The sequence below is a fragment of the Tachyglossus aculeatus genome, chromosome 7 (assembly GCF_015852505.1).
Source record: "Tachyglossus aculeatus isolate mTacAcu1 chromosome 7, mTacAcu1.pri, whole genome shotgun sequence".
Classification (NCBI taxonomy): Eukaryota; Metazoa; Chordata; class Mammalia; order Monotremata; family Tachyglossidae; genus Tachyglossus; species Tachyglossus aculeatus.
In genome coordinates, this window is record NC_052072.1 from 7,288,001 (window position 1) to 7,302,367 (window position 14,367).

A 14,367-nucleotide genomic window follows, 5' to 3' on the forward strand; every position below is an offset into this window, starting at 1 on the left:
AACAGCGTGGCTCAGTGGAAAGAGCCCGGGCTTTGGAGTCAGAGGTCATGGGTTCAAATCCTGACTCGGCCAATTGTCAGCTGTGTGACTTTAGGCAAGTCACTTCACTTCTCTGGGCCTCAGTTCCCTCATCTGGAAAATGGGGATTAAGACTGTGAGCCCCCTGTGGGACAACCTGATGACCTTGTAACCTCCCCAGCGCTTAGAACAGTGCTTTGCACATAGTAAGTGCTTAATAAATGTCATTATTATTATTATTATTATTATTATTATTATTATTATTATTCTCTGGGCCTCAGTTCCCTCATCTGGAAAATGGGGATTAAGACTGTAAGCCCCCCGAGGGACAACCTGATCACCTTGTAACCTCCCCAGCGCTTAGAACAGTGCTTTGCACATAGTAAGCACTTAATAAATGCTATTATTATTATTATTATTATCATTGCAGTGCCTGGAACATAGTGCTTAACAAATACCACAATTATTATTACTGCTGTGCTGTTACTTCTATTCCTCATTATGGACAGAAAACTTGTTCCCTTTGCTCTAGTAAGTGCTTAACAAATGCCATTATTATTATTATTATTATTACTCCCCTCCCCACCCCACAGCACTTGTGTGTATGCTTTGCATATAGTAAGCGCTTAATAAATGCCATTATTATTATTATTATTATTCTCTGGGCCTCAGTTCCCTCATCTGGAAAATGGGGATTAAGACTGTGTGCCCCCCGAGGGACAACCTGATCACCTTGTGACCTCCCCAGTGCTTAGAACAGTGCTTTGCACATAGTAAGCACTTAATAAATGCCATTATTATTATTATTATTATTATATTACAATGCCTGGCACATAGTGCTTAACAAATACCACAATTATTATTACTGCCGTGCTGTTACTTCTATTCCTCATTATGGATGGAAAACTAGTTCCCTTTGCTCTAGTAAACACTTAACAAATGCCATTATTATTATCATTATTATTATTATTATTACTCCCCTCCCCACCCCACAGCACTTGTGTATATTCATTCATTCAATCATCCAATCGTATTTATTGAGTGCTTACTGTGTGCAGAGCACTGTACTAAGCGCTTGGGAGGTACAAGTCGGCAACATATAGAGACAGTCCCTACCCAACAACAGGCTCACAGTCTTATGCCTATTTACTTGTTTTGATGTGTATATATTCATTCAGTAGTATTTATTGAGTGCTTACTGTGTGCAGAGCACTGTACTAAGCGCTTATTATAGAATTATAGAATAATTATAGAATTATATCTATAATCCTATTTATTTAGAGTGATGCTATTGATGCCTGTATGCTTGTTTTGATGTCTTTCTCCCCCCTTCTAGACTGTGAGCCTGTTGTGGGCAGGGATTGTCTCTCTTTGTTGCTGAATTGTACTTTCCAAGCACTTAGTACAGTGCTCTGCACACAGTAAGTGCTCAATAAATACGATTGAACAAATGAATGAAAATGTGCCTGCTAATTCTGTTGTTTTGTACTCTCCCAAATGCTTAGGACAGTGTTCTGTACATAATAAGCACTCCATACAGACTTCTGATGGATTGATTGATTACCACTATCAGTAATACTATTACTGCTGCTAATATTATTTCTCCTGAGAGAACTGTCCACTATGTTTTCATTTCACTATGAAAAGAAGCTTGGCCTAGTGGAAAGATCTTGGGCCCAGGAGCCAGAGGACCTGGGTTCTAATCCTACTCTGCCACATAATAATAATAATGACGGCATTTATTAAGCACTTACTATGTGCAAAGCACCGTTCTAAGCACTGGGGAGGTTACCAGGTGATCAGGTTGTCCCACGGTGGGCTCACAGTCTTCATCCCCATCTGACAGAGGAGGTAACTGAGGCCCAGAGAAGTGAAGCGACTTGCCCAAAGTCACACAGCTGACAATTGGTGGAGCGGAGATCTGAACCCATGACCTCTGACTCCAAAGCCCGGGCTCTTTCCACTGAGCCACGCTGCTTCTCTGGCTCAGTGGAAAGAGCCAGAGAATTCAGTGCTGCTTCAATAAATACGATTGAATGAATGAACTTCACTTCTCTGGGCCTCAGTTACCTCATCTGTAAAATGCGGATTGAGACCTTGAGCTTCACGTGGAACAGGGATTGTTTCCAACCCAATTTGCTTATATCTACCCCAGCGCTTAGTAATAATAATAATAATAATAATAATAATAATAATAATGGCATTTGTTAAGCGCTTACTATGTGCAAAGCACTGTTCTAAGCACTGGGAGGGTACAAGGTGATCAAGTTGTCCCACGTGGGACTCACAGTTTTAATCCCCATTTTGCAGATGAAGTAACTGAGGCTCAGAGAATAATAATAATAATGATGATGATGGTATTTGTTAAGCACTTACTATGTGCTTCTAGACTGAGAGCCCACTGTTGGATAGGGACCGTCTCTATATGTTGCCAACTTGTACCTCCCGAGCGCTTAGTACAGTGCTCTGCACACAGTAAGCGCTCAATAAATACAATTGAATTGAATGAATGAATGAATGTGCAAAGCACTGTTCTAAGCGCTGGGGGATACAAGGCGATCAGGCTGCCCCACGTGGGGCTCACAATCTTAATCCCCATTCTACAGATGAGGTACCTGAGGCCCAGAGAAGTGAAGTGACTTGCCCAAAGTCACCCAGCGGGCGGTTGGCGGAGCCGGGATTTGAACCCATGACCTCTGACTCCAAAGCCTGTGCTCTTTCCACTGAGCCACGCTGCTTCTCTGCCTGGCATATAGTAAATGCTTAACAGATATCATTACTGATTACCTTGTATCTACTCCGACACTCAGAACAGTGCTGGGCACATAGTAAGCGCGTAACAAATAGCATGGTTATTATTAGTGGGCAGTAGCGGCCCCTGTTTCCCCACTACCCCACCGCCCTGCCCCTGTCACGTTTAGGCCGGGCCCGCAGCCTCCAAGGGGGCACAGACCAGAAAAGCCGGTCCTCAGCAGGGCGAGAGGACAATGGCCTCAGGAAATCCCATAGGCCTTATTCAATCGTATTTATTGAGCGCTTACTGTGTGCAGAGCACTGGACTAAGCGCTTGGGAAGTCCAAGTTGGCAACGTCTAGAGACGGTCCCTACCCAACAGCGGGCTCACCATATGTTTGGTTTTATTCTCTGTCTCCCCCTTCTAGACTGTGAGCCCACTGGTGGGTAGGGACCGTCTCTAGATCTTGCCAACTTGGACTTCCCAAGAGCTTAGTCCAGTGCTCTGCACACAGTAAGCGCTCAATAAATACGATTGAATGACTGATTGATTGATTGAGACAGACAACAAAACAAAATATATTAACAAAATCAAATGAATAGAATAAATATGTACAAATAAAATAAAGAAAGAAATAGAATAATAAATAAATAGAGTGGCTCCCGGGGGTCCGATGAGCGCAGTCCCTCAGTCCCCGCGGGGGCCTGGCCTGTCTTGTCTGGCTCCGGCGAGTAATTCAGGGCAGACTTCGACCCCCATTTGCTTCCCGCCTCTGACCCCACCGTCGACCGTTCAGAAGACTATTTACTTAACTTTTGGTCATCGGGAAGAATTCCCTCTCCTGGGAATCTCTGTAACAGCCGGCGGCCCCATGGCCGTCAGCAGACCCGGCGGTGGCCATCCCCAGCCGGGCGGAAAGGGCCCAGGATGGGGAGTTGGGAATTCCCAACTCCCAGCTTCTAGTCCCAGCTCCTAACAGCTAACCTTCTCACTGTACCTCCATCGCGTCTATCTCATCTCCGACCTCTCGCCTGCGTCCTGCCTCTGGTCTGGAATGCCCTCCCTCCTCATCTCGGACAGATATACTCTTGATGAGAGCACAGTATCCCTTGCACATAGGCCTTGTACATGGATTTGCACGCTTTATTCCTCCCTCCCTCGGCTCCCCAGTACTTACGTCCATAGCCCTCATTTATTTATTTCTATTAAAGTTGTCTCCCTTCTAGATTGTAAGCTTGTTGTGGGCAAGGAATGTATCCTTGTACACAAGGAATTCTTGTACATGGATTACTTGTCCATATCCCTCATTTATTTATTTCTATTAATGTTGTCTTCCTTTCTAGATTGTAGGCTTGTTGTGGGCAAGGAATGTATCCTTGTACACAAGGAATCCTTGTACACGGATTTGCATGCTTTATTCATCCCTCCCTCGGCTCCCCAGTACTTATGTCCATATCCCTCATTTATTTATTTCTATTAATGTTGTCTTCCCTTCTAGATTGTAAGCTTGTTGTGGGCAAGGAATGTATCCTCGTACACAAGGAATCCTTGTACACGGATTTGCACGCTTTATTCATCCCTCCCTCGGCTCCACAGTACTTATGTCCATAGCCCTCATTTATTTATTTCTATTAATGTTGTCTTCCCTTCTAGATTGTAGGCTTGTTGTGGGCAAGGAATGTATCCTCGTACACAAGGAATCCTTGTACACGGATTTGCATGCTTTATTCATCCCTCCCTCGGCTCCCCAGTACTTATGTCCATAGCCCTCATTTATTTATTTCTATTAATGTTGTCTTCCCTTCTACATTGTAAGGTTGTTGTGGGCAAGGAATGTATCCTCGTACACAAGGAATCCTTGTACACGGATTTGCACACTTTATTCATCCCTCCCTCGGCTCCCCAGTACTTATGTCCATATCCCTCATTTATTTATTTCTATTAATGTTGTCTTCCCTTCTAAATTGTAAGCTTGTTGTGGACAAGGAATGTATCCTTGTACACAAGGAATCCTTGTACATGGATTTGCACGCTTTATTCATCCCTCCCTCAGCTCCCCAGTACTTATATCCATAGCCCTCATTTATTTATTTCTATTAATGTTGTCTTTCCTTCTAGATTGTAGACTTGTTGTGGGCAAGGAATGTGTCTACCAATGCTGTTGTGTTGCACTCTCATTCATTCATTCATTCATTCAATCGTATTTATTGAGCGCTTACTGTGTGCAGAGTACTGTCCTAAGCGCTTGGGAAGTACAAGTTGGCAACATAGAGAGACGGTCCCTACCCAACAGTGGGCTCTCCCAAGGGCTCAGACCAGTGTGGCTTAGTACAAAGAGCCCGGGTTTGGGAATCAGGGCTTGGGAATAAGCGCTTAGTACAGTGCTCTGCACACAGTAAGCACTCAATAAATACGATTGATTGAATCAGAGGTCATGGGTTCTAATCCCACTTCCGCCTCTTGTCCGCTGTGTGACTTTGGGCAAGTCACTTCGCTTCTCTGTGCCTCAGTTACCTCATCTGCAAAATGGGGATTAAGACTGTGAGCCCCATGTGGGACAACCTGATTACCTTGTATCTACCCCAGAGCTTAGAGGAGTTGGCACATAGTAAGCACTTAGTAATAATAATAATAATGACATTTGTTAAGCAATTACCATATGCAAAGCACTGTTCTAAGCGCTGGGGGGGGGATACAAGGTGATCGGGTTGTCCCACGTGAGGCTCACAATCTTAATCCCCATTTTACAGATGAGGTAACTGAGGCTCAGAGAAGTTAAGTGACTTGCCCAAGGTCACACAGCAGACATGTGGCAGAGCCGGGATTTGAACCCATGACCTCTGACTCCAAAGCCTAGGCTCTTTCCACTGAGCCACGCGTTATTATTGTTATTATTATTGGTAGTAGTAGTAGTAGTAGTAGTAGTAGTAGTAGTAGTAGTAGTAGTAGTAGTAGTAGTAGTAGTAGTAGTACAATGCTCTGCACACAGTAAGTGCTCAATAAAAATGTTTGATTGATTGACTGATTGGGAGAAGAAACCAGTTCTCTCTCCCCTGGGTGTCCAATCTCTGCTTGGCATAGTCAACAGTTAATAAATTCCACCATCTCCATCATCATCATCATCATCATCATTATAATAATAATAATGATGGCATTCGTTAAGCATTTGCTCTGTGCCACTCTGCTTGAAGTCCACTAAAGTGGACTTTGATACCTATTGATTGATAGCTGATGATACCTGTTTTCCCTCCTATTTGGACTGTGAGCCTCATGTAGGATAGGGACTGTGTCCCACCTGATTAACTAATATCTACCGCAGCCCTGAGAACAGGGGTTGACACATAATTTGGTCTTAATACCATAATAAATAAAGAAAATATCGCTTGATTGACTGATAGGGCTCTACACTCATTCATTCATTCATTCAATCGTATTTCTTGAGTGCTTACTCTGTGCAGAGCACCGTACTAAGCGCTTGGGAAGTACAAATTGGCAACATATGAACGCTGGATCTGAAAACGAATGTTGCCTGATATGTTGGGTAGGGACTGTCTCTATATGTTGCCAATTTGTATTTCCCAAGTGCTTAGTACAGTGCTCTGCACATAGTAAGCCCTCAATAAATCCGATTGATGATGATGTTGGAAAAACTGAAAAAAGAGTAGGCTTACTCGGAAACTTTTTATATGGACCGTCCATTTTAGAAACAAAACAAACACTCCAAATTCCCTTTCTCTGCAGGATCCTTAGACTACTATTCACTAGATCATCAAGATTTTAAAGTGGACAGAGTAATTACGCGAGAAGCAGTATGGTCTATCGGATAGGGCACGACCCTGGGAGTCAGAAGGTCACGGGTTCTAATTCCAGCTTCGCCACTTGTCTGCTGTGTGACCTTGGGCAAGCCACTTCACTCCTCTGGGCCTCACTTACCGCATCTGTAGAATGGGGATTGAGACTGGGAGAGCCACGTGGGACAGGGACTGTGTCCAACCCGATTTGCTTGTATCCAACCCAGCGCTTAGTACAGTGCTTGGTGTTGCCTTCCAAGCACTTAGTACAGTGCTCTGCACACAGCAAGCGCTCAAAAAATACAATTGAATGAATGAATGAATGAATGGTGCATAGTAAGCAATTACGAAATACGATCATTATTCAATAAGTACTCGGTAAATACGCTTGACAGACATCCTTCGCCTCTCTATCATCATCATCATCATCATCATCATCATCATCATCATCATCATCTTCATCTTCATCATCATCATCACTGGAGAAGCGGTGTGGCTCAATGGCTAGAGCACAGGCCTTCTGGTAATGGGTTCTAATCCCAGCTCCGCCACTTGTCTGCTGTGTGACCTTGGGCAAGTCCCTTCAAGCGCTTAGTACAGTGCTCTGCACACAGTAAGTGCTCAATAAATACGATTGAATGAATGAACTTCACTTCCCTAGGCCTCAGTTACCTCATCTGTAAAATGCGGATTGAGACCACGAGCCCTACTGGGGCAGGGATTGTTTCCAACCCAATTTGCTTGTATTCATTCATTCATTCATTCAATCGTATTTATTGAGCACTTACTATGTGCAGAGCACTGTACTAAGCGCTTGGGAAGTACAAGTTGGCAACATTATAGAGATGGTCCCTACCCAACAGCGGGCTCACAGTCTAGAAGGGGGAGACAGACAACAAAATAAAACATATTAACAAAATAAAATAAATAGAATAAATATGTACAAATAGAGTAATAAATACGTACAAACATATATATATATATATATATATATATACAGGTGGTTTGGGGAGGGGAAGGAGGTAAGGTGGGGGGGTGGGGAGGAGGGGGAGAGGAAGGAGGGGGCTTAGTACAGTGCCTGGCATACAGTAAATGCTTAAAAAATATCATTATTATTATCACTAATAAAATGGTATTTATTGAGGACTTACCATGTGCAGGGTACTGTACTAAATACTTCTCTATCAGTGGAAAGAGCCCGGGCTTTAAAGTCAGAGGCCATGGGTTCAAATTCCAGCTTCGCCACTTGTCAGCTATGTGACTTTGGGCAAGTCACTTCACTTCTCTGGGCCTCAGTTCCCTCATCTGGAAAATGGGGATTAAGACTGTGAGCCCCACCCTGGGACAACCTGATCACCTTGTAACCTCCCCAGTGCTTAGAACAGTGCTTTGCACATAGTAAGTGCTTAATAAATGCCATTATTATTATTATTATTATTATTATTATCATTATCTGCTGTATGCTCTGTGCAGTCCCTTTAGGATGCTGGTAGAAATACCTCCTGTCTTCTGCCATGAGGCCCAGAATGGGCTGTGCTGGACTTTAAACGTTGGATTCCTGCCCCATTTCCCTCTTCCTTGTATCCCGCTTAGAACAGTGCTTTGCACATAGTAAGCACTTAACAAATACCAACATTATTATTATTATTATCCCACAGCCGGATCACACTACAGTCTCCATCCAGACTGCTGTCATGCTGACTCGGGAGTCAGAGGATCTGGGCTCCAATCCCTGTCCCTCCACTTACCTGCTGGGTGGCCTTGGACAAGTCACTTCACCTCTCTGTGCTTTGGTTTCCTCCTCTGTAAAAGTGGGGTCTCAATATTTGTTCCCCCTCCTTCTCAGACTGGAGAGCCCCATGTGAGACAGGGACTTTCCGACATGATTATCTTGTATCTCTCCACGTGTTTGATGCCTAGTTTAATGAATCCCAACAGTATTATTATAAAGTAAAAATCGCTCAAGGTCCTATTGTCAAGGGTGTGTGGCTGCTGGGTATCATGAGGATTTTTTAATGGTATTTGTTAATTCATTCATTCATTCAGTCAGTCATATTATCAGTGCTTAGTACAGTGCCTTGGACATAGTAAGTGCTTAACAAGCACCACAGTTGGCATTATTATCACCCATTATTATACGATGATAGAATTATCACCATGAAGCAATAATAATAATAATGAATCCCAGGGACAGACTCTACTAAACGATGAGGTAACTGGAAAATTGTTTTTCAACACAAAGAGCCACGAAGCAAGAGGCCAAAATCCCAGCCATCCCGCAACCCCAGAAAACCAGCTAGCACCCCTAGCATGGAATTAGCCATCATGACTCAGGCCTGAGATACGTGCCGGGAACAGTGAAAAAAAAAAAGAAAGAAAGCAATCTCGGCGTATCCCGAGACAAATTCCGTCGTCCACAAACGCATTTCTACCGTATGTGTCACCAGGTCAAAACCCAACCGGGCTTCAGGCAGAAAGAAGACAGTTTGGGGGCGTCTGGTGGATCCCCTGGTTTCCAAACCCAACTGGAGACGCCGCGGGATCCTCCAGATGACTTGGAATTTGCTCTCGGAACACGCCAGCAGGCTTCTGGCAAGCAAGGAAGGGTTTCACCCCTCGTTCTTCCCTGCCGTGACTGTTCCCTGCCATCGGTCCTTGCGCGTTGGCCGGACTCATCATTTGATTTCTGGCCGCCACGCTATTGTGTTTGACTCCCAACAGCCCCATGGCCTGCTTTCCTCCACGCGGGTGGAGGTTTCTGGTTCCTATTTGAAAAAGAACGGAGGCACCCTCGCGAATGTTTACGTTGGCTTTCGCCTACGTTCGTCTCTCCTTTAATAAAGATCATATCTATTTTTCTTTTTCTGTAACGGAGAGTAGCCGTCTGGGCGGAGTTAACTTCCAGACAGAACTAAGACAGGGCCGGCTTGGGCCTCTCTGCCCATGAGAGGCGAACCTCCCCAGAGCGGCGGGGCCGGGATGGGGAGGACGACGACACATCTTTTGTTTTTGAAGCTAAATAGCCCAAAATGCAGTTAGAAAAGTGCCATAAAGGTTTAGCTTTCAGCAACACAGAGGGGAAACAAAGCGAGACCGTCCCCTGCCCGTGCCCTCTGACCCCGGCGTTTTAGATGTCGCTGAAGAGAAGGTGCCTGGTCTCTGTTTTCCCAGGGCTTTCAGGGCTGTTCTTGGGGGCCTTCGAGGAGGGGAGGAAAAAAAGGTCTTAGCCCAGCTTCGGATTTCAAATAGCAGGGGGAGTTGACTGATTAATATTCATGAGCGGAGAACAGTCTGCTTTTTTGTGTCTTGCTGAAGTTTCTCATGCAAGGTGCGATGAGAGGGCGGAATACATTTGGAAGGAAACCCTCCTTCGTGGGCACCTTTCAAACACAGGGAGCCCGGAGCCTAAGCTGGGCTGGAATTGTAAATATTTAACAGGGAGGGTCTCCTTCTCCCCCATCCATTACCCCCGCTCCCCCCTTCCCAAGATCTGTACGTGTTCACAGGCCTCCTTCATTTTCCCAGGGCCGCTGGGGGAGAATCAATCAATCAATCAATCGTATTTATTGAGCGCTTACTGTGTGCAGAGCACTGTACTAAGCGCTTGGGAGAAGCAGCGTGGCTCAGTGGAAACAGCCCGGGGTTTGGAGTCAGAGGTCATGGGTTCAAATCTTGGCTCCGCCAATTGTCAGCTGTGTGACTTTGGGCAAGTCACTTAACTTATCTGGGCCTCAGTTCCCTCATCTGTAAAATGAGGATGAAGGCTGTGAGCTGCCTGTCGTGGCTCAGTGGAGAAGAGCACGGGCTTTGGAGTCAGAGGTCATGGGTTCGAATCCTGGCTCTGCCACATGTCTGCTGTGTGACCTTGGGCAAGTCACTTAACTTCTCTGAGCCTCAGTTACCTCATCTGTAAAATGGGGATTAAGACTGTGAGCCCCATGTGGGACAACTTGATCACCTTGTATCCACCCCCAGCGCTTAGAACAGTGCTCTGCACATAGTAAGCACTTAACAAATGCCATTATTATTATTATTATTATTGTAATAACAATGATGGTATTTGCTAAGCGCTTACTTTGTGCAAAGCACTGTTCTAAGTGCTAGGGAGGACACAAGGTGATCAGGGTGTCCCACGGGGGGCTCACAGTCCTAATCCCCATTTTACAGATGGGGTAACTGAAGCACAGAGAAGTCGAGTGACTTGCCCAAAGTCACACAGCTGACAACTGGTGGAGCCCATGCTCTTTCCATTGAGCCACGCTGCTTCTCACAAGGTTGGAGGTTACTATGAGTCATACATTTGAAGCAAGGTAAAAACATAGACACGTTAATAACTTTTTACTATGGTAAAGTGCTATCGGAGGAGGGGACGGTGGTTAGGGATAGCTATTCCCTGAAATGGGTGAACTTCTAACAGTGGCTTCGCTCCCCAGCACTTAGAAAAGTACTTTGCACATAGTAAGCGCTTAATAAATGCCATCATCATCATCATCATCATCATCATCATCATCATCCTCAGGCTCTGTGCCTCTGAGTCCTGGACCTGTATTGCTGATGATGGTGGTATTTGTTCAGCACTTACTATGTGCCAAGCACTGTTCTAAGCACTGAGAGAGATACAAGGGAATCGGGTTGTCCCATGTGTGGCTCACAGCCTTAACCCCCATTTTACAGATGAGGTCACTGAGGCACAGAGAAGGTAAGTGATTTGCCCAAGGTCATACAGTAGACAAGTGGCGGAGTCTGGATTAGAATAATAATAATAATAATAATAATGATGGCACTTATTAAGCGCTTACTATGTGCAAAGGACTGTTCTAAGCACTGGGGAGGTTACAAGGTGAGCAAGTTGTCCCACGGGGGGCTCACAATCTTAATCATCTTAATCCCCATTTTCCAGATGAGGTAACTGAGGCCCAGAGAAGTGAAGTGACTTGCTCAAAGTCACACAGCTGACAATTGACAGAGCTGGGATTTAAACCCACGACATCTGACTCCAGTCCCATGGATGTGGCCATAAATCATCATCATCATCATCATCAATCGTATTTACTAAGCGCTTGGGAAGTACAAATTGGCAACATATAGAGACAGTCCCTACCCAACAGTGGGCTCACAGTCTAAAAGGGGGAGACAGAGAACAAAACCAAACATACTAACAAAATAAAATAAATAGAATAGATATGTACAAGCAAATCCCCTCAGCTGCTCCCACAGAGGCCCGGTACGTCTTTGTTTGCTTCTGTGGTTGGCCTCTCTCCTGAAATCCATTCCAGGAAGTGGGCAGGGGGCTGGGATGTGCACCCCCAGACCCGGAGCGGACGTCGGGCTGCAGAAAGAGCCAGAAAGGTAACTAGAGAAAGGGCACTGTCAAACGACTTCTTCCCCCCACCGTTTTTTTTTTTTTAATGGCATCTGTTAAATGCTTTTGATGTGTCAAGCAATATCCTAAGCTCTGGGACAGATCCAGATCATTTAGGTCGGACACAGTCCCTGTTCGTTCATTCATTCATTCAATCGTATTTATTGAGCACTTACTGTATGCAGAGCACTGGACTAAGCGCTTGGGACGTTCAAGTCGGCAACATATAGAGACGGTCCCCACCCAACAACGGGCTCACGGTCTAGAAGGGGGAGACAGAGAACAAATTAAAACATGTAGACAGGTGTCAAAACCATCGGAATAAATAGAATTTTAGCTATATCACCATCATCATCATCAATCGTATTTATTGATCGCTTATTGTGTGCAGAGCACTGTACTAAGCACTTGGGAAGTACAAATTGGCAACATATAGAGACAGTCCCTACCCAACAGTGGGCTCACAAAACAAATAGAGTAATTAATATGTACAAATATATATTCAAGTGCTGTGGGGAGGGGAAGGAGGTACGGCGGGGGGGCGGGGTGTGTGTGTGTGGAGCAATCCCAGGCAAATGTGGAGCTGGGATTAGAACCCAGATCCTCTGACTCCTAGGACTGGGCTTTTTTTTCATTCATTCATTCATTCATTCAATCATATTTATTGAGCGCTTACTGTGTGCAGAGCACTGGACTAAGCGCTTGGGAAGTACAAGTTAGCAACATATAGAGACGGTCCCTACCCAACAACGGGCTCACAGTCTAGAAGGGGGAGACAGAAAACAAAACAAAACATGTAGACAGGTGTCAAAATGGTCAGAATAAATAGACGAAAGGCTTCTTGGAGGAGATGTGAATTGAATAAGGCTTTGACGGTGGAGCATTCATTTATGGTATTTATTAAGGATTTACTTAACGGTACTAAATGGTGGGGTGGATAAATGCTAATCAGATTGGACACAGCCTCTGTCCCACATAGGGCTCACAATCTCAATTCCCATTTTACAGATGAGGTCACTGAGGCCCAGAGAAGTGAAGTGATTTGCCCAAGGTCACCCAGAAGACAAGTGGGAGAGTGAAGATTAGAACCCAGGTCCTTTGACTCCTAGGCCTGAGCTGTAGCCAGTAGGAAAATCTGGGGGCCAGCCGTCCTACCCTCTGGCTAGTCACACGCTGGTGACTAGTCCTCATTCATTCATTCATTCAATTGTATTTATTGAGCACTTACTGTGTGCAGAGGACTGTACTAAGCACTTGGGAAGTACAAGTCGGCAACATATAGAGACGGTCCCTACCCAACAATGGGCTCACAGTCTAGAAGGGGGAGACGGACAACAAAACAAAACACGTAGACGGGTGTCAAGTCGTCGGGACAAATAGAATTAAAGCTAAATATGTTTTGTTTGGTCGTCTGTCTTCCCCTTCTAGACTGTGAGCCCACTGTTGGGTAGGGACCGTCTCTAGATGTTGCCAACTTGGACTTCCCAAGCGCTTAGTACAGTGCTCTGTACACAGTAAGCGCTCAATAAATATGATTGAATGAATGAATGAATGAATGAATGCACATCATTACCAAAATTAATAGAATAGTAAATATGTACAAGTAAAATAGAGTGTTAAATCTGTATAAACATATATACAGGTGGTGTGGTGAGGGGAAGGAGATAGGGCGGGGGGGGGATGGGGAGGAGGAGAGGAAAAAGGGGGCTCAGTCTGGGAAGGCCTCCTGGAGGAGGTGAGCTCTCAGTAGCAATACAGCCATAAATCCCTGCCCACAGCAGGCTTACAGTCCTCAAACACACTTTCACACACACATACACAACACTGCTTTGTATCAATATCTGTCCCTCCCAGGAAACAAATCACAACTCTCCAAAATTCATCATTTCTTGACCGCTGATATGCTGTCATTATCCCTTTCCTATTTCAATGATAATTTTCAGCACAACTCTCCCATGTTTCCCAGAAACAGTGAAGAAGCAGTTGGGTAGGTGCGGCTACAACTCTTTCCCTCCCGTCGCCACAGGCAGGCAAACCTCGGCCCACGGACCAAGAGTTTGCCTAGCAGAAGGAGCCCCGGCCCGAGGCTCAGGAGACCTAAATTCTCATCCCGGTTCCAGCGCTTGTCTGCTGTGTGATCTCGGGCAGGTCACTTCACTTCTCTGGGCTTCAGTTTCCTCATCTGTCAAATGGGATTCAATACCTGTTCTCCCTCCTATTTGTGAATGTGAGTCCTGGGTGGGGCTATGCCCCCATCTGATTGTTCTGTATCCATTCCAGGGCTCAGCACAGTGCTTGGCACACAGTAAGTGCTTAACAAATGCCGCAAGTACTACTGGTGGTTTGCACCAAACCCGTTGCATGCCCTCGTCCCAGACTGGCAGGCTCCCTTTGGGCCACAGAGTTCAGAATAATAATAATAACAATAATAATGGCATTTATTAAGCACTTACTATGTGCAA